Source organism: Neoarius graeffei, chromosome 8 (genome assembly GCF_027579695.1).
Source record: "Neoarius graeffei isolate fNeoGra1 chromosome 8, fNeoGra1.pri, whole genome shotgun sequence".
Taxonomy (NCBI): domain Eukaryota; kingdom Metazoa; phylum Chordata; class Actinopteri; order Siluriformes; family Ariidae; genus Neoarius; species Neoarius graeffei.
This window is the reverse complement of record NC_083576.1, coordinates 10781185-10807270: the sequence shown is the minus strand read 5'-3', so window position 1 is coordinate 10807270 and position 26086 is coordinate 10781185.

Genomic DNA, 26086 nt, shown 5'->3' with positions numbered 1-26086 from the left:
CCTGTAAATATGAAGATATAAACTATCCCCATAAATAAATATATACCATATATACCATTTACTAAGTTAGTTCTAATATAACAATCAACTCTATTCTATTTATCCCTCATCATCCTCCGTTGACATACTTCCTCTTCTATATACTTGTTTAAAAATATTTTTTGTACCTTTTTTTAAACAGATTTATATTTGCACTTTGTTTTATTTCTGTCTCCAGTCTGTTCCATAAAGTCACCCCACAGCTCGATACGCACATGCTTTTCATATTTGTTCGAACCTTTGTTTTTTTAAAATTTAGGTCTCCCCTTAGATTATATCCCCCCTCTCTCTCACTAAACATTCCTTGTATATTTTTCGGCAATAGATTATTTCTCGCTTTGTACATTATTTGTGCTGTTCTGAATTTGACCAGATCCATAAATTTCAACATGTGTGATTTTATGAATAGTGAGTTTGTGTGGTCTCTGTATCCTGTTTTGTTTATTGTCCTTATTGCTCTTTTCTGTATTGTACATATCGGCTGCAGAGTGGTTTTGTAGGTGTTTCCCCAGACTTTGACACAGTAAGTCAGATATGGCAAAAATAACGAGTAATATAGAGTATGCAAAGATTTGCAATCAAGAATATGTTTTGTTTTCCACAGAATTGCCGAGCACTTTGCCAGTTTTGCTCGTACGTATCCTACATGAGGTTTCCAGCAGACTTTATGATCCAAAATCACACCAAGAAATTTAATTTCCTGTACCATTTCTATCTTAGTATTGTCTATTATCAATTCTACATTACAATCTATTTTGTGTCTCCCAAACAACATGATCTTTGTTTTGCTTAGATTTATTGATAATTTATTTTGTCAAACCATAGTTTTAGTTTATTTATTTCAGTTGTGATTGTCTCCAAAGTCTGCTGCAAATTCTCACCGGAACAAAAAATATTGGTGTCATCTGCAAACAAAACAAATTTCAGTACTCACGAAATTCTACATATGTCATTGATCTATATTATGAATAATTTCGGACCTAATATTGACCCCTGTGGTACCCCGCATGTAATGTTCATGAAATCAGATTTATGGTCACCTATCTGCACAAACTGTTGCCTGTTTCTTAGATAGCTCAACAGCCAACTCCACCCAACTCCCCTAACACCACACTTTTCTAGTTTACTTAATAATATACTATGATCAATGGTATCGAATGCTTTTTTAGGTCCACAAATACTCCAACTGCTATTTTTTTAATTGTCTATACATTTTCTAATTTCCTCTATTAGTTCCATTAGTGCCATCGATGTTGATCTGTCCGTTCTGAATCCATATTGACTGTCTGTAAGGAGGTTGTGTTTTTCAATAAATTTGTCCAGTCTATCTGAAAAAAGTTTTTCGAGTATTTTGGAGAATTGGGGGAGTAAAGAAACAGGCCTGTAGTTTGTGAAATGGTGTCTATCTCCGGTTTTAAACAATGGTATCACTTTTGCAATTTTCATTTTGTCTGGAAATGTACCTGATTGAAAAGATAAATTGCAGATGTGGGTGAGTGGTTTCACAATTCCCTCAATAGCTGTTTTTACTGTTAACATGTCTATATCATTCCAGTCTGCAGATGTTTTGTTTTTACATTTTCTTACAATTTGGATAATTTCTTCCTCATCAGTTGCAGTTAGGAAAATTGTACTTGGATTTCTGTCCCCCATATCTTCTATTTCCCCACATTGTGTTGTCTCTTGTTCCTTTATTTTTGCTGCTAAATCTGGTCCCACATTTACAAAGAATTGGTTAAAACCATTCACCACATCCTCCATATTATTTATGGTCTTGTCATTTACAGTGTAGTACTCTGGGTAATTTGTAGTTTTGGATCCATTTCTCACAATACCATTTAGTACAGTCCATATACCTTTTAATATTGTTTTTATTTTTCTCCACTAATTTATTATAATAGTCTTTCTTACATATCCTCATAATATTAGTTAATTTATTTTTATATTTCTTATATTTTTCCTCGGGCGGCACGGTGGTGTAGTGGTTAGTGCTGTCGCCTCACAGCAAGAAGGTCCGGGTTCGAGCCCCGTGGCCGGCGAGGGCCTTTCTGTGTGGAGTTTGCATGTTCTCCCCGTGTCCGCGTGGGTTTCCTCCGGGTGCTCCGGTTTCCCCCACAGTCCAAAGACATGCAGGTTAGGTTAACTGGTGACTCTAAATTGACCGTGAGTGTGAATGGTTGTCTGTGTCTATGTGTCAGCCCTGTGATGACCTGGCGACTTGTCCAGGGTGTACCCCGCCTTTCGCCCGTAGTCAGCTGGGATAGGCTCCAGCTTGCCTGCGACCCTGTAGAAGGATAAAGCGGCTAGAGATAATGAGATGAGACGAGATATTTTTCCTCTGCCTCTATAGTTCGATGCTTTAAGAATTGTCTGTATAATATATTTTTCTTTTTGCAGGCATTTTGTAGCCCCTTGGTGACCCACGGGCTATTTGTATATTTATGTATATTACTGTATTTCTTTATAGGACAAGTTTTATTATATAGTTCATTGAATATTATTAAAAATTCCTCATATGCTTTATCAACATCTTTTTCTTTATAAACTACATTCCAGTCTTGTATCATTAAGTCATTTTTTAGTGCAATCATGGTTTCTTCAGTTTTTACTCTTATATATTTATAATTTTTGGAATCCTTTTTCTTGCTATAATTACAGTAATATACATTAAAAATAGGTAGGTGGTCACTGATGTCTGTTAATAGTAGTCCACTCTCTGTATTATTTTCCAGGATATTAGTAAATATATTATCTATTAAAGTGGTGCTGTGAGAAGTGATCCTGCTTGGTCTGGTAATAGTTGGATACAGTCCCATACTGAACATTGAGTTAATGAACTCTTCTGTCATTTTGTGTTTCTTATAATTAAAGAGGTCGATGTTAAAATCACCACAGATGTACATGACCTTCTGTGTTGATTTTATAAACATACTTTCCATCCAATCTATAAAAACTTCTATGCTTGATCCAGGAAATCTGTATATACAGCTCACACTACACCACCGTGCCGCCAACTAGTGAGTTTTTAAATGGCAGAATGTGTAGGCGAGGGCGAATTTTCACTTCAAATAGTATGTGTGTGTGTTGTATGGTAAGAGAGTTCAGTGATGCAAACAAGACAACAGTGAGGCTCTGGTTTGTTCAATGCCTTGCCATGACTGACATTTACTGTACCTTAGGAGAAAAGGTTCTAAAGAAACTTATCTTATGATCAACGTGATTAATCGTATTTATTATTTTCGCGATGAAAAGTTGGTTTTTGATCAGTGTCATTCATTGGAATCTTCAAAATGCAACGTTCTCCCTTTTCTGTTTCTGCAGTTGACAGACTTCAAAATGCTAAAACGTGACTTTTCGTTGAGATACATGCAAACAAGAAACGTATTTCAGTTCAGCAAAGGTTTCAGAATGATGTTATATAATTTATATTATTCTATCCACATTGACTGGATATGAGCAATCGTGCGCTCTAATTGGCTACTCTACTACTAGGATATCAGCTCATATACCATGAGTAGAGAAAAACAAAATGGTGGAATGTGTTGCTGAAACAACCGAGGACGAAATAAAAACTCTACTCGACAACAAAAAAAAAACAAAAAAAAATACAAAAAAAGCAACAAAATATGGAATAAAAGTATTTGATAAGAGCATATCTTTTTTTCAAGAATTATTATGATAGCATTTTTTACAAATTGCTACTGTCATTTTGCTGTTTTTTTACATTCTAAGTGGAAATGATTTTGTTGGGCGTTTTGTATAAAGTTTTTATTTATCAAATTTGCAAAAAAATAAAAATGCTCCCTTTCTCAAAATCCAGTGAATGTGGATAGAATAAAACAGTTATTCCACTCAATCTTCTCGTACACGGATTATAGCCGACTCGGTGCTACGTGCCTCATCGGCTATCAGCTCATGTACGACTTGATTTCGTGGAATAATTATTAATTGTACAATCATTCCGCCACAGAAAAGAACAGTTCAAAGATATATTTGAAAGCAATGTAGTTGTATAATATTGCCATGACATTCATGTTTGTGTATGTAAACCTCTGACCACAACTGTATATATTTGACTGGTTTGTGTGTTGTGTATCTATAAGAGTGATAGTTGTGGTGATAATACTCATGAGGGTCCTGGACCTCAGTTTGAGAACCATGGTTGGAGATTAATGGTCATGATTTTGGAAGGTTGTGAAACTTGTGTGAACGTGCAAGCAAGTTAAAGTTAAAGTCCTTCCCACGCCCAGTACCTGGTATTCCTAGGCAGTCTCCCACTCAAGTACTAACCAGGCCCAACTCTGATGGTGGCGCATCGGGCGGCGCTGATCTCCGTTTCTGTAGCCCTCGGCCTCTCGCCTATTACATAGCTAGGGTTACAGTGGGGGGCTAGTCCTCTGGTAACCACGAGAGTTTAACTCCCCATGCACATCTGTATTGCAGCGTGCCTTGCCAGATGGTAGTGGGTACCATTTTTATGATGGTCTTTGGTATGACCCAACCGTGAATAGAACTCACGATCTCCCGATCGAGAGGCGGACACGCTACCACTAGGCCACTAGTCGGTACGTGCAAGCAAGACAGAGTCTCAAATCTAACTTGTGTGTACCATGGAGCTGAGAGAGAAGACAGGGCATAGTGAACAAGGTCACGGCATCTACAATTTATTTCCAGACAATGGAGGAACAGCTCACAACTCTGCAAGCTCACAGCATGAGGCCCTCACCTCTCTCTCTCTCTATCTCTCCCTGTGATGCTTTACTGATTAAAGGAATAATTATGGTGAGGTGTGGTGAGATAGACAAAATGACTGATTTATTGATTCATCTCAGACGGGGGGCTGTTAGTGATGAATTAACTGGTGGGGGGCAAATGTTCAGTGAGCGCAATCTGTAGTTTAACAGACACAGTTGTAAAAATCAACATGCTGACCAGCAAATGTCTTGATTTAAACTTTCATTTTTAAGCAATAAATGTTTTAGCAGTGTGATTGCACCATTTTAAACCAGCTTTAGCCTCTAAGGGTTTGTATAAATAATTTAGCTACATGCTAAAAAAAAAAAATCACACAACCCGACAACAGAATATATATAATCAGAATCAGATCATGGGCGGCACGGTGGTGTAGTGGTTAGCGCTGTCGCCTCACAGCAAGAAGGTCCGGGTTCGAGCCCCGTGGCTGGTGAGGGCCTTTCTGTGCGGAGTTTGCATGTTGTCTGCGTGGGTTTCCTCCAGGTGCTCCGGTTTCCCCCACAGTCCAAAGACATGCAGGTTAGGTTAACTGGTGACATCGTAGGTGTGAATGGTTGTCTGTGTCTATGTGTCAGCCCTGTGATGACCTGGCGACTTGTCCAGGGTGTACCCCGCCTTTCACCTTTATCCTGTAGAACAGGATAAAGCGGCTAGAGATAATGAGATCAGAATTACTTTATTAATCCCTGGAGGGAAATTCAAATTTGCTACCAAGCTCCTGAATCAAAGAAGTAGTAAACATGTCTAAAAATAGAACATAAATTCGTCTGAAAAAGAATAAATAAAACTAAAATACATTTAAAAAAGTTTAGTAACTTAAATAAAAGCAAAATGAAGTGATTTTATATACAATGATTCCTATATACAGTATATTGCACCTGAGTTAAGGATACAGTATACAACCCCGAGTCCAAAAAAGTTGGGACAAAGTACAAATTGTAAATAAAAACGGAATGCAATGATGTGGAAGTTTCAAAATTCCATATTTTATTCAGAATAGAACATAGATGACATATCAAATGTTTAAACTGAGAAAATGTATCATGTAAAGAGGAAAAATTAGGTGATTTTAAATTTCATGACGACAACGCATCTCAAAAAAGTTGGGACAAGGCCATGTTTACCACTGTGAGACATCCCCTTTTCTCTTTACAACAGTCTGTAAACGTCTGGGGACTGAGGAGACAAGTTGCTCAAGTTTAGGGATAGGAATGTTAACCCATTCTTGTCTAATGTAGGATTCTAGTCGCTCAACTGTCTTAGGTCTTTTTTGTCGTATCTTCCGTTTTATGATGCGCCAAATGTTTTCTATGGGTAAAAGAGCTGGACTGCAGGCTGGCCAGTTCGGTACCCGGACCCTTCTTCTACGCAGCCATGATGCTGTAATTGGTGCAGTATGTGGTTTGGCATTGTCATGTTGGAAAATGCAAGGTCTTCCCTGAAAGAGACGTCGTCTGGATGGGAGCATATGTTGCTCTAGAACCTGGATATACCTTTCAGCATTGATGGTGTCTTTCCAGATGTGTAAGCTGCCCATGCCACACGCACTAATGCAACCCCGTACCATCAGAGATGCAGGCTTCTGAACTGAGCGCTGATAACAACTTGGATCGTCCTTCTCCTCTTTAGTCCGAATGACACGGCGTCCCTGATTTCCATAAAGAACTTCAAATTTTGATTCGTCTGACCACAGAACAGTTTTCCACTTTGCCACAGTCCATTTTAAATGAGCCTTGGCCCAGAGAAGACGTCTGCGCTTCTGGATCATGTTTAGATACGGCTTCTTCTTTGAACTATAGAGTTTTAGCTGGCAACGGCGGATGGCACGGTGAATTGTGTTCACAGATAATGTTCTCTGGAAATATTCCTGAGCCCATTTTGTGATTTCCAGTACAGAAGCATGCCTGTATGTGATGCAGTGCCGTCTGAGGGCCCGAAGATCACGGGCACCCAGTATGGTTTTCCGGCCTTGACCCTTACGCACAGAGATTCTTCCAGATTCTCTGAATCTTTTGATGATATTATGCACTGTAGATGATGATATGTTTAAACTCTTTGCAATTTTACACTGTCGAACTCCTTTCTGATATTGCTCCACTATTTGTCGGCGCAGAATTAGGGGGATTGGCGATCCTCTTCCCATCTTTACTTCTGAGAGCCGCTGCCACTCCAAGATGCTCTTTTTATACCCAGTCATGTTAATGACCTATTGCCAATTGACCTGATGAGTTGCAATTTGGTCCTCCAGCTGTTCCTTTTTTGTACCTTTAACTTTTCCAGCCTCTTATTGCCCCTGTCCCAACTTTTTTGAGATGTGTTGCTGTCATGAAATTTCAAATGAGCCAATATTTGGCATGAAATTTCAAAATGTCTCACTTTCGACATTTGATATGTTGTCTATGTTCTATTGTGAATACAATAGCAGTTTTTGAGATTTGTAAATTATTACATTCCATTTTTATTTACAATTTGTACTTTGTTCCAACTTTTTTGGAATCGGGGTTGTACATGGTAAGACAGTGTACCACAGTTATACAGTGGCATTGTACAGCTTGACCGCAATAGGTAGGAATGATTTCCTGTGTCTCTCAGTTGTGCAACGTGGAAGAATCAGCCGTTTACTGAACGTGCTCCTGTGGCTGATCAGCTCCTCATGTAGAGGGTGGGAAGGACAGTCTAAGATCGTTTTTATTTTGGACAGTGTTCTCTTCTCCAGCGCCACTATTAGAGAGTCCAGTTACATATATACACACACCTGTATGTGTATATATATAAAATGGAATTTTTCATTTGCGTCCACAGATGTGTGTGGCAACCTGGGAAATCCCTTGATGAAATATAGATTTTTTTTCTACATATAGGTCTGAGGATGACAGACTTTTCTGGAATGTAATATACCATATACTGTTGATGACATGCAACCACGTGATCAAAATGTGCTGCGTCATGAGCGTCCGCCATGATGGTGGATATACAAAGCAACTAGAATGGCAGCCTTTGAAAGCGTGTCTGTAAACAGTGCTGAATTTTCTCAGTATTACTGCGATTTGAACAGTCGAGCAAAGATTCGATACAAAGAGAAGATAGATATGTGTGGTTTTGACCCATATTATTTTAAAAAGTCAGACTTTTCTGAAGATAAGACGCTTCTACCGACCATCGAGTACCCAGATATCACGTTCTATCTGGTTTGGCTGCCAAAGAATCAAGTCTGACCTTGGATGAAACATAGCCCATTTTCTGAGTGGGTGCCCAGTCTGGATTGTTTCTATCGTATAATTTTGCTGGCGCTCCTAGAAGCGAAATGGTAATACACGTGTTAAAATTATAACAACAAACGAGTGAACCACAGCAAGAGAACGGCCATTTTATAGCAAAATTCTATCAATATGAAATAAAATTCTTCCATGATATTATCGAGAAAGCTTTTGAATCTCACCTGAGATAAAATGATTGCTGCAAACACGAGTGTAACGGTTCCTGATGTGGGTGGAGCACAGAAGCACGCCAAGCAAGAGTTGATGTTCACATACACACTTTTTATTTGCTTATTTTGGCTTTTCAGCTTGCTTGCTTCATTCATTCATTCAGTCACACACATGCGTTGGGGTCGGGGAGCCCCTCTTCTCTGCTCTCCCCCTCCTTTTATGCTCAATCCCTGTGACAAACAAACAAACACACCCATACACATTAATGACACCAGGTGTAATGACTTAGCCACTTACCTTCCCCGACTCCCGCATCCATTCACAGACTGCCACTTGGCCACGCCCCCATTGCCACATATCCCCACCACCCGACTCAGGCCGGGGAGCTGTCCAGCTTGAAGCAGACTCCCACCCCCGACCGGACAGGAAGTCCACCACCACCATCTGCACCCCCGGCCTGTGGACCACCTCAAACTTAAACGGCTGGAGGGCAAGATACCAACGGGTGATCCGCGCATTGGCATCCTTCATGTGGTGGGGCCACTGGAGGGGTGTGTAGTCCGAACAGAGAGTGAAAGGGCGCCCCAGCAGGTAGTATCGGAGGGCGAGGACCACCCACTTGATGGCAAGGCACTCTTTCTCGATGGTGCTGTACTTGCTTTCACGCATCGAGAGTTTACGGCTGATGTACAGCACGGGGCGCTCCTTGCCCTCCACCTTCTGGGACAAAACAGCCCCCAACCCTCTGTCCGATGCATCAGTCTGTAAAATAAAGGGGAGAGAGAAGTGAGGGGAGTGTAAAAGTGGCCCCCCACACAGTGCAGCTTTTACCTTAGAGAATGCCTGTTGACACCACTCTGTCCACTGGACCGGATCTGGAGCCCCCTTTTGAGTGAGATCGGTTAAAGGGCTGGTGACATCCGAATAATTAGGTATAAACCTACGATAATAGCCAGCCAGCCCCAGGAACTGTCTCACCCCCTTTTTGGTCTTGGACCTTGGGCAGGTCGCAATCGCTGCAGTCTTGTTAATTTGGGGACGCACCTGCCCATGACCCAAGTGGAACCTCAGATACTGTACTTCCACCCACCTAATTGCACACTTTTTTGGGTTAGCTGTGAGGCCCGCATGCCTCAGTGACTTTAGAATGGCCCTCAGATGTTCTAGGTGCCCCGGCCAATCATGGCTGTAGATTTATTATATCATCAAGATATGCACCCGCTTAGACAGCGTGAGGGCGGAGGACCCTGTCCATGAGCCGCTGGAATGTAGCGGGTGCCCCAAATAACCCAAAAGGGAGCATGACAAATTGGTGTAATCCAAACGGTGGAAAAGGCCATTTTCTCTCGGGATAGAAGAGTCAAGGGGATCTGCCAATATCCCTTTGTTAGATCTAGTGTCGAATAAAAGCGAGCCGCACCTAACCAATCGAGCAACTCATCAATGCGAGGCATTGGGTATGCATCAAATTTAGACACTGCGTTGACCTTTCTATAGTCCACACAGAACTGAACCGACCCGTTGGTCTTGGGAACCAGGACCACTGGGCTGCTCCAGTCACTGTGGGACTCCTCGATTATGCTCATCTCGAGCATGGCCTTGAGTTCATCCCGGACCACTTTTTTTTGTGTGTTTGGGTAGGCGGTAAGGGCGGCTACACACCACCACCTCCGGGGGCGTCTCAATGTGGTGTTCTATGAGGTGGGTGCGGCCGGGTAGGGGCGAGAACATGTCGGAAAATTCCTTCTGCAACTTGGCCACCTCTGTGAGTTGGGTCGGTGCCTGCTGGGCCAGCATCAAGGCTTCAAAGCATTGCTCTTGTTCCTTTCGGAGGGCGATCAGCGCTTGATGCTGGTTCTGCTGGGCGGTAGCGAGGGCAAGGATGAGCTCTTCGAATGGGGAGGACTCCATGGAGTGGTTCCCTTCTGTGCGTCCTGGGTTTCAGCACCACTGTAACGGTTCCTGATGTGGGTGGAGCACAGAAGCACGGCAGACGAGAGTTGATGTTCACATACACACTTTTTATTTGGTTAAAAATTCACAAACTGCCACTTGGCCACGCCCCCGTTGCCAGAACGAGCTGTTTTGGTTTTAGCCTCTGTTAGATCTGTTAGATCAGCCCTGCCGATGTTGTTCAGCCATGCTCATCTCCTTTCCGTACTAAGCCTCAGAGTTTCCTCGCCCTCTTTCCGAATCACGGACGGAATTCTAAAAAATCGGAATATGCCACGGTCACGGGTACTATTGTGACCACAACCATATACAGCACAAAGATATGACAGAGCCAAAAGAACGCTTAAAGCAGTGGCATGTTTTTTTCACACATTACAACAGTTCTAAAACTGCTTTTTACAGCATCTTCATTTATCTGTTTGGTTTTTTTTTTTAAGTACAATCATGACATACATACTACGTAGATATTATTGTAGCTGAACTTATCCTGAATACAAAAAAGTCTTTGAAAATACTGCTTAGATTTGTTGAAATTCACAACAAAATTAGAGCATACCAACATCATTAGAGTGCCAGAAAATACCCTCAGACCCCAGTGGGATAAATATGTATAATATGTATATGATAAATACGTAACTGTGATGCATATCTCATTATTGGTCTCACTGTCACAGTACACAATTCGATGGTTCATTCATGGTGCTATAATATTATTATTCTATTCAGGTTGTTTTTTTTTTAATGCCCTTGTGAACATTTTGCTCATAAACTCATCAGGAGCTCTGCTTTTAGGCAGTGCGTACATATATCCATACGTTAAATAAACCCATACTATCCTGCACTGACACACTTGTCTTTTGTAAGTATTTTTCCCATTCTCTAAACTTTCATTACCTTCTAGAGTTTGTGCCGAGTCTCAGCATTGAAATAATCCACTTGATACACTACCGTTCAAAAGTTTGGGGTCACCCAGACAATTTTGTGTCTTCCATAAAAAGTCACACTTTTATTTACCACCATAAGTTGTAAAATGAATAGAAAATACAGTCAAGACATTTTTCTGGCCATTGTGAGCATTTAATCGACCCCACAAATGTGACGCTCCAGAAACTCAATCTGCTCAAAGGAAGGTCAGTTTTATAGCTTCTCTAAAGAGCTCAACTGTTTTCAGCTGTGCTAACATGATTGTACAAGGGTTTTCTAATCATCCATTAGCCTTCTGAGGCAATGAGCAAACACATTGTACCATTAGAACACTGGAGTGATAGTTGCTGGAAATGGGCCTCTATACACCTATGGAGATATTGCACCAAAAACCAGACATTTGCAGCTAGAATAGTCATTTACCACATTAGCAATGTACAGAGTGGATTTCTGATTAGTTTAAAGTGATCTTCATTGAAAAGAACAGTGCTTTTCTTTCAAAAATAAGGACATTTCAAAGTGACCCCAAACTTTTGAACGGTAGTGTACATAAACGGCTTGCCTTGCACATTCCTTCACAAATTAATGCACTGAAAAATGCATTTTTTTTTAAAAACCAATTAAAGAGTTCTTCTAAAGCCTTTCAATTACACACAATTAATGTACCATGCCTTACCAAATTCAGGGCAAATGCGCCAGGCTGCAATAAAAACCAAATTCCAATTTACTCTCAGCTTAAATCAATAACTTCAAAGAGTGAGGTGAAAGGAGAGAGAAATGGCAAAGTGCCGTGTGCACAATCAGTCACAGCTGACTAAATCAAAAAGCGAGTCATTTATTATTGTAAAGGGCATTACTGTGAGATGGATATGCATGTGTGTAATATACTGTAATTTGTCTCCATGACTGACATTTCGTGCTTGCATTTTACGCACGTTACTTCCATGTCTGAGGAAGTAAAGGAAGGACGAAAGAAAGAAAGGAAAGAGGGAATGACATGAAACATGGACATGGAGGTGTACAGTAGTTCTGTCAGGGTTTAGACTGAGCTCACAGGGATGCCTCATGCCACCTGTGATGAATCCTGAGTAGGTACAGCCTGCTGTCAGTGAAGCTCATTTATTAATCAAAGTTTCCTCTCACTCCTGAAACACTGAACCACTGAAAATATGATTTCTTGAGATGATTAATCACTTTTGGAAGGTCACAAATGACAAATCCAAAGGGGGAAAAAAACAACTCTGAGAATGTTCACTCGGAAAATTGCATACTGTATTTAAATAATATTGGCTGGTGTTGAGTGGTCAAAAAAGTCAAAGTCCCTCTCATGCCAGAATCTGGCCTTCCCAGGCAGACTCTTGTCCCAGTACTAACCAACTCTTTAAGGCGTATGGGTGCAGCACCGATCTCCATTTCAATAGCCCTCAGCCTCTTGCCTATACAGTTAGGGTTGCAGTGGTGGGCTAATCCTCTGGTAACCGCAAGAGTTTGACTTCCCCACTCGCATCTGTATTGCAGTGTGCCTTGCTAGACGGTAGTAGGTACCATTTTTTATGATGGTCTTTGGTATGACCTGACTGCGAGTAAAACTCACGATCTCCTAGTTGAAAGGTGGACACGCTAACCACTAGGCCAACTCACGGTGGCGTTGAGTGGTATAATAACAATAAATAATCTCATCTCATTATCTCTAGCCGCTTTATCCTGTTCTACAGGGTTGCAGGCAAGCTGGAGCCTATCCCAGCTGACTACGGGCGAAAGGCGGGGTACACCCTGGACAAGTCGCCAGGTCATCACAGGGCTGACACATAGACACAGACAACCATTCACACTCACATTCACACCTACAGTCAATTTAGAGTCACCAGTTAACCTAACCTGCATGTCTTTGGACTGTGGGGGAAACCGGAGCACCCGGAGGAAACCCACGCGGACACGGGGAGAACATGCAAACTCCGCACAGAAAGGCCATCGCCGGCCACAGGGCTCAAACCCGGACCTTCTTGCTGTGAGGCGACAGTGCTAACCACTACACCACTGTGCTGCCCCATTATTATCATCTCATCTCATTATCTCTAGCCGCTTTATCCTTCTACAGGGTCGCAGGCAAGCTGGAGCCTATCCCAGCTGACTATGGGCGAAAGGCGGGGTACACCCTGGACAAGTCGCCAGGTCATCGCAGGGCTGACACATAGACACAGACAACCATTCACACTCACATTCACACCTACGGTCAATTTAGAGTCACCAGTTAACCTAACCTGCATGTCTTTGGACTGTGGGGGAAACCGGAGCACCCGGAGGAAACCCACGCGGACACGGGGAGAACATGCAAACTCCACACAGAAGGGCCCTTGCCGGCCCCGGGGCTCGAACCCAGGACCTTCTTGCTGTGAGGCGACAGCGCTAACCACTACACCACCGTGCCGCCCCCATTATTATCATTATTATTATTATTATTATTATTACTACACATTCCTTTTGGGTGTTCAACACGTCTTTCTCTTTCAAAATTCTCTCAAAATCTTCCGTATTTAATGAAGCAAACCTGGCGGCCATGTTTGTTTACAAGCTGTCACAGTCGCTTGCTAGTGTGGAAGTTTTATGTCTCTGACGTGTGACATCATGTTGTCTTGACAACCATGCAATATCGTAAACCATATTCAACACTCATTCTCCATTGGGTAGAGTGACATAATACATATAGGATAAGCAATATGCTAACAATATTGTATGCTATAAAACCAAATACACAAAACTCGCTAGAAGGGAATAGAACACATTTTTATTCCATCGAAAGAGTGTCCTGTACAGTATGTATAGTAATTCCTGATATTCACTGAACTGAGAAATCAGTGAATTTTTTTCAGTATAAATTAGGGCTGTCGAAGTTAACGCGATAATAACGCGTTAACGCGATCTCAATTTATCGTGATTAAAAAAAATTGTGCCATTAACACAAATTCTAATTTGGCCCTGCGAGTCACCTGTAGTTCCTGTTGAGGCTTGTCGCGCGCTGCTTCAATAAGAGTAAGTGTGAGTGATGGAGAAAGGTCTGTTAAACGGGAAGTTTCATTTCAAAAGTAGAGTGTGATTGAGCATAGACATATAAACATAGACGCCGCCTTCTGCGTAGAATCATACGTTATCCTCGCCGCCATATTGGATGTGGCAAAGTGGAGATTCTTCAACCGTCTCTGGTATAGCATCTAGACAGTAGCTGAGAATAAAGATGCCTCATTCATGTGCTGCGTTTAACTGTACCAACAGGTTTACCGTCCAAACGAGATCACATGGGATTACCTTTCACAGGTGAGACTGGAAAAAATACTTTTCATTGTATTTGGTCATTATAACGTAATTTTACGAACAGATTTTCCTGACTTTGTGGCTAATATGAAGTCTCGCGCATAATAGCTGCTCGGTGAAACCTGTCTCCAAACAACGAAGTATTTCCTTCGTAACTACGCTGATAACACTTTGTGTTTTTGTCAAACATTGGAGCTTTGTATTCATTCTGAAGGTTTATTGTTATTAATATTGAATAAAAAGTAACTGGGATATATCATTGTTAATTATCATTCAAATTTTAGGTAAATTATTTTAATTTGCATCTTATATGGATTTTATAAGGGAAATACGGATTTTGGAGGTTGGTTATACAGGTTTGATTGACCAAAGGTTGACATGTATGTTTATAACCATCACATTAAAAGTTATATATGTTGTTTTGATGCCTGTTTGTTTCACAAATATATACGTGTGTGTTTTAATGGGTGAATAAAAGGCATCGAGTTAAATATTATTGTAGAAAGGGGCTTTATGAAGTTCAGTCCATTTACTTGCATTGGTTTACGGGGAAGATTTGCCACATCCAATATGGCGGACACTCTGACGTATCCCAGCAACAGGGCCACCAGCTCAATGCGGCGTCTATGTTTATATGTCTATGGTGATTGAGTTGGTTTTGGTATGCACTTGTACTTTTGCAAAGTGAGATTTCAGTGTGCTGTAGCACTGTGATATGACACTAAATGTCTTTATTGAAGTCCAACTGCAATTTATTTTTGTTTGCGCAGCACTGTGAAGTCCTACAGGCTGTGACTGAATACAACTCCAGCACAATTGAAGTTTTATTTCATTTTTATTTTCTTTTGTCACACATGTCTGCACTGAGACACAGTAGTATGTGACTACATGTTTTATATTGAGACTACAGCTCCCTAATCCATCACAAAATCCAATTTTGTGTTTTGTATGTTCAGTACTGCCTAGTATGTGAGTGAATAAACTCCCTTACCATTTTCTCTTGTCCCAGCAGTTTTTAACAAGTACTTTTAGCATAAAATGTGTTCACCATTTTAATTGTAACATTTCACTTTAAAAGCCTTATTCATTTACATACACTTGTGTTCAAAATAATAGCAGTCCAACACGACTAACCAGATCAGTCACTGTTTTTGGTGGAAATTATATTACTACATGGCAAATAATTTACCAGTAGGTGTAGTAGAGTCATAGAAAACCAACAGACCCAACATTCATGATATGCATGCTCCTGAGTCTGTGTAATCGAATAATTAAGTGAAAGGGACGTGTTCAAAATAATAGCAGTGTGGAGTTTAATTAGTGAGGTCATTCATTCATTCTGTGAAAAAACAGATGTCAGTCAGGTGGCCCTAATTTAAGGATGAAGCCAGCACATGTTGTACATCCATTTCTCTCTGAAAACCTGAGAAACATGGGTCGTTCCAGACATTGTTCAGAAGAACAGCGTGCTTTGATTAAAACGTTGATTGGAGAGGTAAAACGTATACTGTAAAGAAGTGCAGAAAATGATGGGCTGCTCAGCTAAAATGATCTCCAGTGCTTTAAAATGGACAGCAAAGCCAGAGAGACGTGGAAGAAAACAGAAGACTACCATTCGAATGGATCGAAGAATAGCCAGAATGCCAAAGACTCAGCCAATGATCAGCTCCAGGGTGATCAAAGACGGTCTGAAATTACCTGTGACAATTAGAAGATGCCTGTGTGAAGCTAATCTATCGGCAAGAAGCTCCCGCAAAGTTCCACTGTTAAAAAAAAAGACGTGCTGAAGAGGATACAATTTGCCAAAGAACCCATCGACTGGCCTAAAGAGAAATGGCAAAACATTTTGTGGACTGATGAAAGTAAAATTGTTCTTTTTGGGTCCAAGAGCCGCAGACAGTTTTTCAGACAACCCCCAAACACTGAATTCAAGCCACAGTACACTCTGAAGACAGTGAAGCATGGTAGTGCAAGCATCATGATATGGGAATGTTTCTCTTACTGTGGTGTTGGGCCCATTTATCGCATACCAGGGATCATGGATCAGTTTGCATATATCAGAATACTTGAAGAGGTCATGTTGCCTTATGCTGAAGAGGAAATGCCCTTGAAATGGGTGTTTCAACAAGACAACGACCCCAAACACACCAGTAAGCGAGCAGCATCAGGGTTCAAGACCAACAAAATGAAAGTTATGGAGTGGCCAGCCCAATCCCCGGACCTTAATCCGATAGAAAACTTGTGGGGTGACATCAAAAATGCTGTTTCTGAGGCAAAACCAAGAAATGCAGAGGAATTGTGGAATGCTGTCAAATCATCCTGGGCTGGAATACCTGTTCACAGGTGCCAGAAGTTCTCAGAAACCGTGGTTATACAACTAAATATTAGTTTAGTGATTCACAGGAATACTAAATCCTTAAGATTTTTTCAGTTTATACAGTAAATATTTGGAGTTTGTAATGAAAAATGCAGACACTGCTATTTTTTTGAACAGCCCAATGTTCATTTTTCTTCATTTTCTGTAAAGTAATTAAAATATTCATACATTTTTCTTCATGTTTTGATGTAGAATATAATGTGCAGTGTTCCCAATGTATGGAAATAAAAACTATTATAAGGATTTTGAGCTTTACTCACGTTTTTAAACACACTGCTATTATTTTGAACACAACTGTAGATTAAAAAAATGCGATTAATCGCGATTAACTATATGAAATTCTGAGATTAATCGCGATTAATTTTTTTTAATCGTTTGACAGCCCTAGTATAAATACATTCAAGATTGAGAAAGACGTCTATCGACATTTTCATTACTGCATACACTGAAGAGAAACAAGTTTTCCAACACTTTTATTTTAGTTATTTATTATAAAACAGTTAGTTCCCATCCACTAATGGCTGATTGGTATTGAGGTGTTCCAAGCGTGCCTATACTTCCTATAACTACAAATGAGATGTTTCTGTGTGTCTCGCGCCACTCATCTGTGTTCACCACTTCAAATTCTATTTCCAAGTTAGAAACTGTTCATGCAGTAGAGTTAGCTATTTCATCAGCAGACATGGCAAACAATACTTTACTTCATCATTGTTTGGATCACAAGAAAACAACAATTTTCACCTTTACAGTGGTCGGCATTGTGGAAATTAAATGGTGCTAACCCCCCCCAAAAAAATCCATTTCAAGTCTTTCTTGTAATGCAACAAAACAGGACAAACACCAATGGGGATGAATACTTTTGTAAGACACTGTATTATCCGTTACTATGCACTCTGCTGACATGCAACATCTAAAGAGCAATTTATATAATTTAAGCAGTGTGCTTTCTTTTAGAAGTCCTCTATCCATCAAATACGCTTAACATCAACAAGGTCCTCAAGGTGCTTTCCAAAGAGAGTGATGGCAGCTCTCTCTCTCTCTCCATCTTTCTCTTTCCCTCTCTTTATTTCTCTTCCTCATTACACACAGACAATTCGTCCTTATCAGTTTTCTGCCTGATTGGTATTTTACACATCAGAGCCAACAGGCCTCTCCTATTTAAAGACGCGCAGCAACATTTCCATTCAGAATGAAATCCAATGGTAATTGTTCACATCATGATAATAAGCTTTGTATCTGTCGCTTCAAATCAGACAGCACTCTTTCTGTGTGGAGTTCTCATCTCATCTCATTATCTCTAGCCGCTTTATCCTGTTCTACAGGGTCGCAGGCGAGCTGGAGCCTATCCCAGCTGACTACGGACGAAAGGCGGGGTACACCCTGGACAAGTCGCCAGGTCATCACAGGGCTGACACATAGACACAGACAACCATTCATACTCACATTCACACCTACGCTCAATTTAGAGTCACCAGTTAACCTAACCTGCATGTCTTTGGACTGTGGGGGAAACCGGAGCACCCGGAGGAAACCCACGCGGACACGGGGAGAACATGCAAACTCCACACAGAAAGGCCCTTGTCGGCCACGGGGCTCAAACCCAGACCTTCTTGCTGTGAGGCGACATTTGATAACTGCACATCTGGTTCCATAGCTGTACATATTCATCAATATTCTCTACCTATAATGACCTATAATGCGTTGGGTGGTGAAAACTGCCCAACGCATTATAGGTGCTCCATTTCCAGACATTGAGGGAGTCTACAAGAAGAGATGCGTGCGCCGGGCACGTAGCATCCTCAGAGACTCTTCCCACCCAGCCAACAGACTCTTTCAGCTCCTCCCGTCCAGGAGGCGATTCAGGAGTCTGCAGACCAAAACAAGCAGATACAGGAACAGCTTCTTCCCCACAGCCGTCACCCTACTGAACTCTGCCAGCAGATGATCCTATATCCTCCTTCTACCTGTGTTGACTCTTGTTGCATTTGATAACTGCACATCTGGTTCCATAGCTGTACATATTCATCAATATTCTCTACTGTTGGATCTATTTACATAGCCAGTCTTGCATGTGTGTGTGTATATATATGTATATGCTTACATCCACACTTGAGTTTAGGTGTGCATGTGTAGGTGTATATATGTATGTATGTATATATTCTGAATGCCTATTTAACTCTTATTGTTTGTATATTCACTAGACAGCTGTATTGCAAGTTAGTTCTTCTGTATATAGCCTTAAGGATAATTATAACCACCCCTTTTTTATAGCCCTACCTGTACATACTTCTCCCGTAACTTTGTACATATACTGCACAGATGTATATATTCTGTATGCTTATTTAACTCTTATTTTTTTATATTCACAAGACATCTGCATAGCAAGTTAGCTACTTCTGTATATAGCCTTAAGGATAATTATAATTATAACCACCCTTTTTTATAGCCCTACCTGTAGTTACTTCTCCTTTAACTACCGTACATATACTGCACAGAACTATTGAACATCCTATTTATTTATCTGTACATTCTCTACTCACTATAACCATCTCATTTGCACTAGCTGTACATAACTGCATTCATCTGTACATATTGCTTATCTGTACATACTGTATTTATCTGTATTTACTGCACTTCTGCTATTTGTACTTCTGATTAGATGCTAACTGCATTTCGTTACCCTGTATTTATACTGGGTAATGACAATAAAGTTGAATCTAATCTAATCTAACCACTACACCACCGTGCCGCCCGTGTGGAGTTTTTTTGTCCAAATCCACGTGGTTCTGAATCCAACACGACCCTGACTGGAGTAAGTGGTCATTAACCTCCTAGGGCTTAGCGGTCACATGCGTGGACAGCACTTTATGGAAATTCGGAACAAGAATCCACATATGTGGACATACTTTTTCTCTAAAAGTACATCTTATCAAAAGATGATGCTTAGTTTTTTATTCTAATCAGGTTCTAATAAGCCCAACTAGCAAAGAGAAATAAAAAATGCATGTAAAAAACCAGCTTGGGCCTTAGGAGGTTAAGGACGAATGAATAAATGAATAAATAGATGGACAGACAGAATAATTCCTAATGTTTGATTTGTAGTTCCTTGGAAAATTTGGAAGCCAGTGAGTGTCTGAATGCAAGACCAAAGAAGAAACCTGCTTTTTGTTCTGCAACAGTAACAAGTGCAGTCGTCTACGCTCAGTCACAGCATGTTTTATTGATCTGAAATAGTGCTGGAGCAGGGAAACACAAACACACTATCGAACCTAGAGCCCACATCGCACTTAAATCAGCTTCCATAAGTGAAGAGCAATTAAATACATCAGGACCGATTTGAAAGACAAAATTGCACTTTAACGGCTCCATTTTGGAGGACGGCTCTATTGTATGCATCAAAGAAGGAATAAAAGAGCCCTTTTTAAGTCAATACACTTTAATTTCCTGATGCTAAGAGCTGCCTTTCACATCACAATCATATTCAGAGATTTGTGAAAGAGCCTTCATCAAATGAATAAATGTTAATATCAGAATTTGATAAAGACCCGTTGTGGTTCCAGTTTTGTAAAAGGTTGTCATGACCATTTATCTTGAAGGCAAGCTATTCATCTCAACAACACACACACACACACACACACACACACACACACACACACACACACACACACACACAAAGGGTGGATAATTTATGGTTGCTGGCAAATATCCAAGTACATTATCTTAACACAAAAGTAACGGACTCCATTATTTCTATAATAACATTACATTCCAGTAAAAACAAATACAGTATGTTTTCAATATCATGCAGAGTATTCAGGGTCATGCTTGGATGGCTGGATTTTTGGGCTGGTTTCAAAATAATCTGCACTACCGGAGCAGAAATTTTAATCAGGATTAAATCCAAATCAATTCCACAAACATAATCTATCACAAACAAAGGGAAAGTGGATGCACAGGTAATCTACCTACAGTGTACTGAACTATTTCTGTTGTAAGATCGATTGCAACGATCTGCCAAAGTAAAGAGGGATTATGGAGTAGATTATGGCCAAAGATGGCCATGATTAAAAGGCAGGGTGCAGATAGTGCAAATCAGAAAAGACTGGAAAAAAAAGGTAAGACACATACGGTATGTCTCATTTTCCAATGCCTTAACTTTTTGGTTTAGTTTGACGTCTTTTAGTTCAGCTTGCAGCCATGAAATCATGTAACAGTTATTAGAAAGGAAACGTAAACGTTTAAAGCTAGACTACCTTTCAGATTTTTCAAGTGTAGGTCATAAAAAGAATTTTCCCCGACACCCAATTATTTTTGTTTAGTTGACCGAAAGCTACTGAATTTGAATCACAGACTTCCAATTGTATTAGTTTTTTTTTAAATAAAACAATTAATGAATTTAGGGCCACGTGATCCTAAATTTTCCGCTACTTTTTCCTGCTTCACCATGACCCAATTCAAGATACTATGTCATGCATTACGTGGTGGGCTTTCCCTGTTCATGCAAGGCATTGTGGGATACAAATTTGAAACAGGAGAGAAAAATGGAGGACGTGAGTGTGCGAATGAAACATGAAAGACCGACTACAGTAATGGAAAGCGAGAAGAAAAAACATTATCTTGCGAAGGAAAGGAAACGCAGGACCAAACTAATAAATATCGGTGGTCAGCGAGCACCTCGGTGTGATCAGCTGTTCGTTTAGTGACAGAATGATGGAACTGTCAGTGCACGCTCAAAGGTAAACCTTTATTTGGCAGGAATGCGACACTGTGGATGCCAGCTGCCGTAAAACCCAAAAGAAGAAGGTAAACCTGCGCACGCAAACACACACACACGGACTTCTTCTGTCTGCTTGACTGCGCGAAGCGAGCGATTTCATGCGCATTATTTGCTCGAGAATCCCCTCAAATTAAATAACCTCCCAGCCACAGAATGGCCTGTTTTTTTTTTTGAGATATTACAGAAATAAACATATATCACAGTAACCAAATTTCAGAGGGAACTAAATTTCACCGATTTTATGAAATCGAAAGGCCGTCTAGCTTTAATGGGTCAAAAACCTACTTTTCTACCTTTCATGAAAAGCCAGCACTGAAAATTATGTTATGCACAGTTGGGGAAAAAAATGTGAAATCAAAATATAAAGTGTGGTCATTATGGGCAAGTTTAAAATTGCAATTAAATTACATTTGTTTGTAGTTGGAATCAATGAATTTGAGAAGCTTGTTCCCTTAAAGAATAGCTTCATGTCCCCTCAACTCACCTCCCAGGTGGGTCATCCTGGAGAAAACCCCAACTGCAAATCCGAACTGTATATAATAAGCTCTGTTTTTCCGTCTATTGCACATCAGCCTTCCCATGAACAACTCATAACCATTGTGTCCAGTCAGTATGGTGGACACTACAGTGTCTCGTGTATCCAGCTCCTGGTCACTTATTGTCCTAATCGACCCTGGGACTTAGCTAAATTCGCTATGGATGGGATACCGAGGGCGGTATGTTTTTTTTTTTGTTCAACAAAAATTTGTTGAAATTCTTTTTTAGACTGGTTCAAAAGCTCAAAGAAGTTTGAAAATGACATCACTGAAATGTACAAGGGTGGCATGGTGGTGTAGTGGTTAGCACTGTTGCCTCACAGCAAGGAAGTTCTGGGTTTGAGCCCAGCAGCTGATGGGGGCCTTTCTGTGTGGAGTTTGCATGTTCTCCCCGTGTCTGCGTGGGTTTCCTCCTGGTGCTCTGGTTTCCTCCACAGTCCAAAGACATGCAGATTAGGTTAATTGGTGGCTCTAAATTGACCGTAGGTGTGAATGTGAGTGTGAATGGTTGTTTGTCTCCATGTGTCAGCCCTGTGATGATCTGGTGATTTGTCCAGGGTGTATCCCTCCTCTAGCTTCAGCTTGCCCATGACCCTGCACAGGATAAGTGGTTACGGATAATGGATGGAGGAAAATATAAAGATTTTATTCTCATAACACTTCTATAAACCTGAGGTTTTAACGATAGCAGGAGATAATTATAGTCAGAGTCATGAATATTTGAATTGCTTCCCAAACCACACTCTACTAAATACCTACCCTACCATACTAGTATGGCAGAAGATCAATGGTGTCACAACTCTCTAGACATGCTGTTTAATGATTATAACTGTTATGGACACAGTCCTAAATTCTTATTGAATGTGTGCAGCATAACATACACTACAAAATGTCCTTCCACAATTTGCTCCATCCACCATCATTAAAGGTTCTGACTACAAAGTTGAATTCTGGGCAAAGTGTTCTATTTCTATTGCTGTTGGAGTTTTGAGATGTTGCGCTGCTGCACACACACACACCGTGTATCCTGTGTTTAAATGTTTTGCTGAGATAAAAAGGGTCCCGCATTTTATGATTCCAGAGATTGCCAAAGCAAGTGAGCAACAATATCTCGTGACCACTTTGGGGTGTATTGACCTACGTTTAACCAAAACAAGTCAGCATAGGCAAACATGGCGGACTCGGCTCTCCGTCCAGCAGAAAAGAAAAGGAAAGCCTGCCTAGTGAGTGCAACTGCAAGATAGAGCAAGGTTAGATGACATACCATTTTCTGGACAGATAACTAAGTCATTCTAGCTAGTGCTTATCTATCTTAGCCTTAGAATGCATGAGCTTGACTCCACGGTAGTGAGTATGGAGTTATACACCGAATGTTGTGATCTTACAAAGAAAGAAACGAGAACACAAAAGTAGTAACAGAGAAAAGATATATTTACCTCACCTGGGACAGAGTCCACCAGGGGGCGAGGTATTGTTTTTGGTGGGGTTTCTTTGTTTGTTAATGATGTTACGGGAAAACGGCTGGACCAATCTTCATGAAACTTTCAGGATAGATGGGCATTGGTCTTAAAGAGAACCTCCAACATTTTCAGGGTCATCCGGTCAAGGTCAAGGTTTTTGTGGCTACTGCTTCATATAGCGGCGGTAACCACTATGTCATCGTGCTGTAAGAATGTAAGAGTGTATCAACCGTGCAGTATGGTGTGTTCTGATTGGCTGAGAGCAGCAGAGAATCAGAATCAGAACTGTGTTTACTGGCCAAGTATGTTCACACACAAGGTCAAAGTCACCAAAAAGATCATCGTTTATCTTCCTTCATATTCATCATAAGGGCGAGGTTTGTTTTGCCTGGCAACACTTGTTGTCTTTTGTTTCACGGATCTATTCATGAACATCAACTACAAATTACTTCCCTGCGACTCAAGGTTGATGCAGAGTCATGATGTTTTCTTGGTGGCGTCGCCATCTTGGTGTGACACAGTTCCATAATTATGCTAACTAGTTAAAGATCCTCACATTTGGTTGTTTCCATAAGGCCATACTGTTTACCTCGACAGGAAGGATATTCGTATGGAATCAATTTTGTGCCAAAATGTTCATACAATACTTCTGAAATATCAAACAAATCAAAATACAAAAAAAGTCAATTTTTTTAGACTGGCAAACAAATTATTCGTGTAATCGTGCAAAATATCAGTCTATTACTCTTCAGAAACCTTTTATTTTTGTTCCGCGTCTTTCTCAGTTTTGCCTGACGTAATTTATTTTGGTTGCGATTCCAGCTCTCTCGTTTGCGCTCCCTGACTTTTTGCTTGCAGTTTTGGCACAAACTTCACGTGTGGGTGGGCTGTCCAGGAATGCATTCCCATTGGCTAACTTGTGTTTGACTGACAGCTACGCTCAGCGATTCCCCCGGAGGCTGTTGCGGCCATTTCCTACTCGGATTCTGGCGGACTGTTTGCCGAGTGACCGATCCATTGACGGTAAACAAGGATCGAGTGGACTTCAGTGGCGACTATGATATTGAATTAATTCAACAAAGTGTAAGTGCGGGACAAATGTGTTGTATGTGTTGCAGTAGGACACATTATGCAGGTGTTTCGTGGCAAGTCAAATGTTAGCCTTAGCTCCACTACCCAATATAATAGCTGTCTTGCTAACGTTAAACACGCCTGAATAATGTGCACTACTGCAACACATACAACACACTAGTCCCGCACTTACACTTTGTTGAATTAATTCAATATCATAGTCGCCACTGAAGTCCACTCGATCCTTGTTTACCGTCAATGGATCGGTCACTCGTCAAACAGTCCGCCAGAATCCGAGTAGGGAATGGCTGAGCGTAGCTGTCAATCAAAAACAAGTTAGCCAATGGGAATGCATTCCTGGACAGCCCACCCACACATGAAGTTTGTGCCAAAACTGCAAGCAAAAAGTCAGGGAGCGCAAACGAGAAAGCTGGAATCGCAACCAAAATAAATTATGTCAAACAAAACTGAGAAAGACGCGGAACAAAAATAAAAGGTTTCTGAAGAGTAATAGACTGATATTTTGCACGATTACATGAATAATTTGTTTGCCAGTCTAAAAAAATTGACTTTTTTTTTCTTTTTTTATTTTGATTTGTCGTTTTTGTTTGATATTTCAAAAGTATTGTATGAACATTTTGGCACAAAATTAATTCCATATATTCGGTCCCATTACGGAAAAAAAGTGGCTCTTGGGACATCAAAATGATCACGTCCTGTTCATCCACATGACATTGTTCTTGTGAGAGATAGGAAAATGCCATGCACAACAAAAAAATTAAAAAATTTAAGATGCAGTCAGCACCTTTAAGCATTAGCCTGAAAAGCTTAAGATTACTACTGTGCAATAATACTGACAGCGAAACCAAATGCCAAGTCCTCATTTGCAGCATGTTAGACCCATTTCTGGTTTCATTACTTACCTCTCAATAAAACATGCCAGACATACGGTAGGTTCCAGTGATCCTGAGAGATTTAGCTCTTTGACACTATGTGTGGGTAATAGGGTGCGAAAATTTTGCCTTGAAGCTGTTTGCTGGAAATTTAATACATCCGGTGTTTATCTGATTGGACTGATTCATTGGACAACTAATTCTTGAAGGAGCAGCTCCCTGAACTTTGGAGCAACTCTCAGGAGCAGAACTTTGGTCTATTTCTGTATCTGCATCTGTAATAAATGGCAAATGATGGGTATGTATCAAAATAACATAGTCTTACTGTTCACCGACCCTGGAAATTAAACATGAGTTACTAACAGGATGTATAGAGAATTGGAGAATTGTAAATGAGTAAATTAACATGTTCTGAGTGTTGGTTTGAATAACTATGCAGCTTGAGGGTGTTGTTTGTATAATGTGTAAAATACAAGGCAGAATCAAAGCAAATGCTTTCATTTTGCACCGTCTGTGTGACAAACTGCAGCTTGATGATAAATTTAAGAACAGTGAGCGATTGTGCAA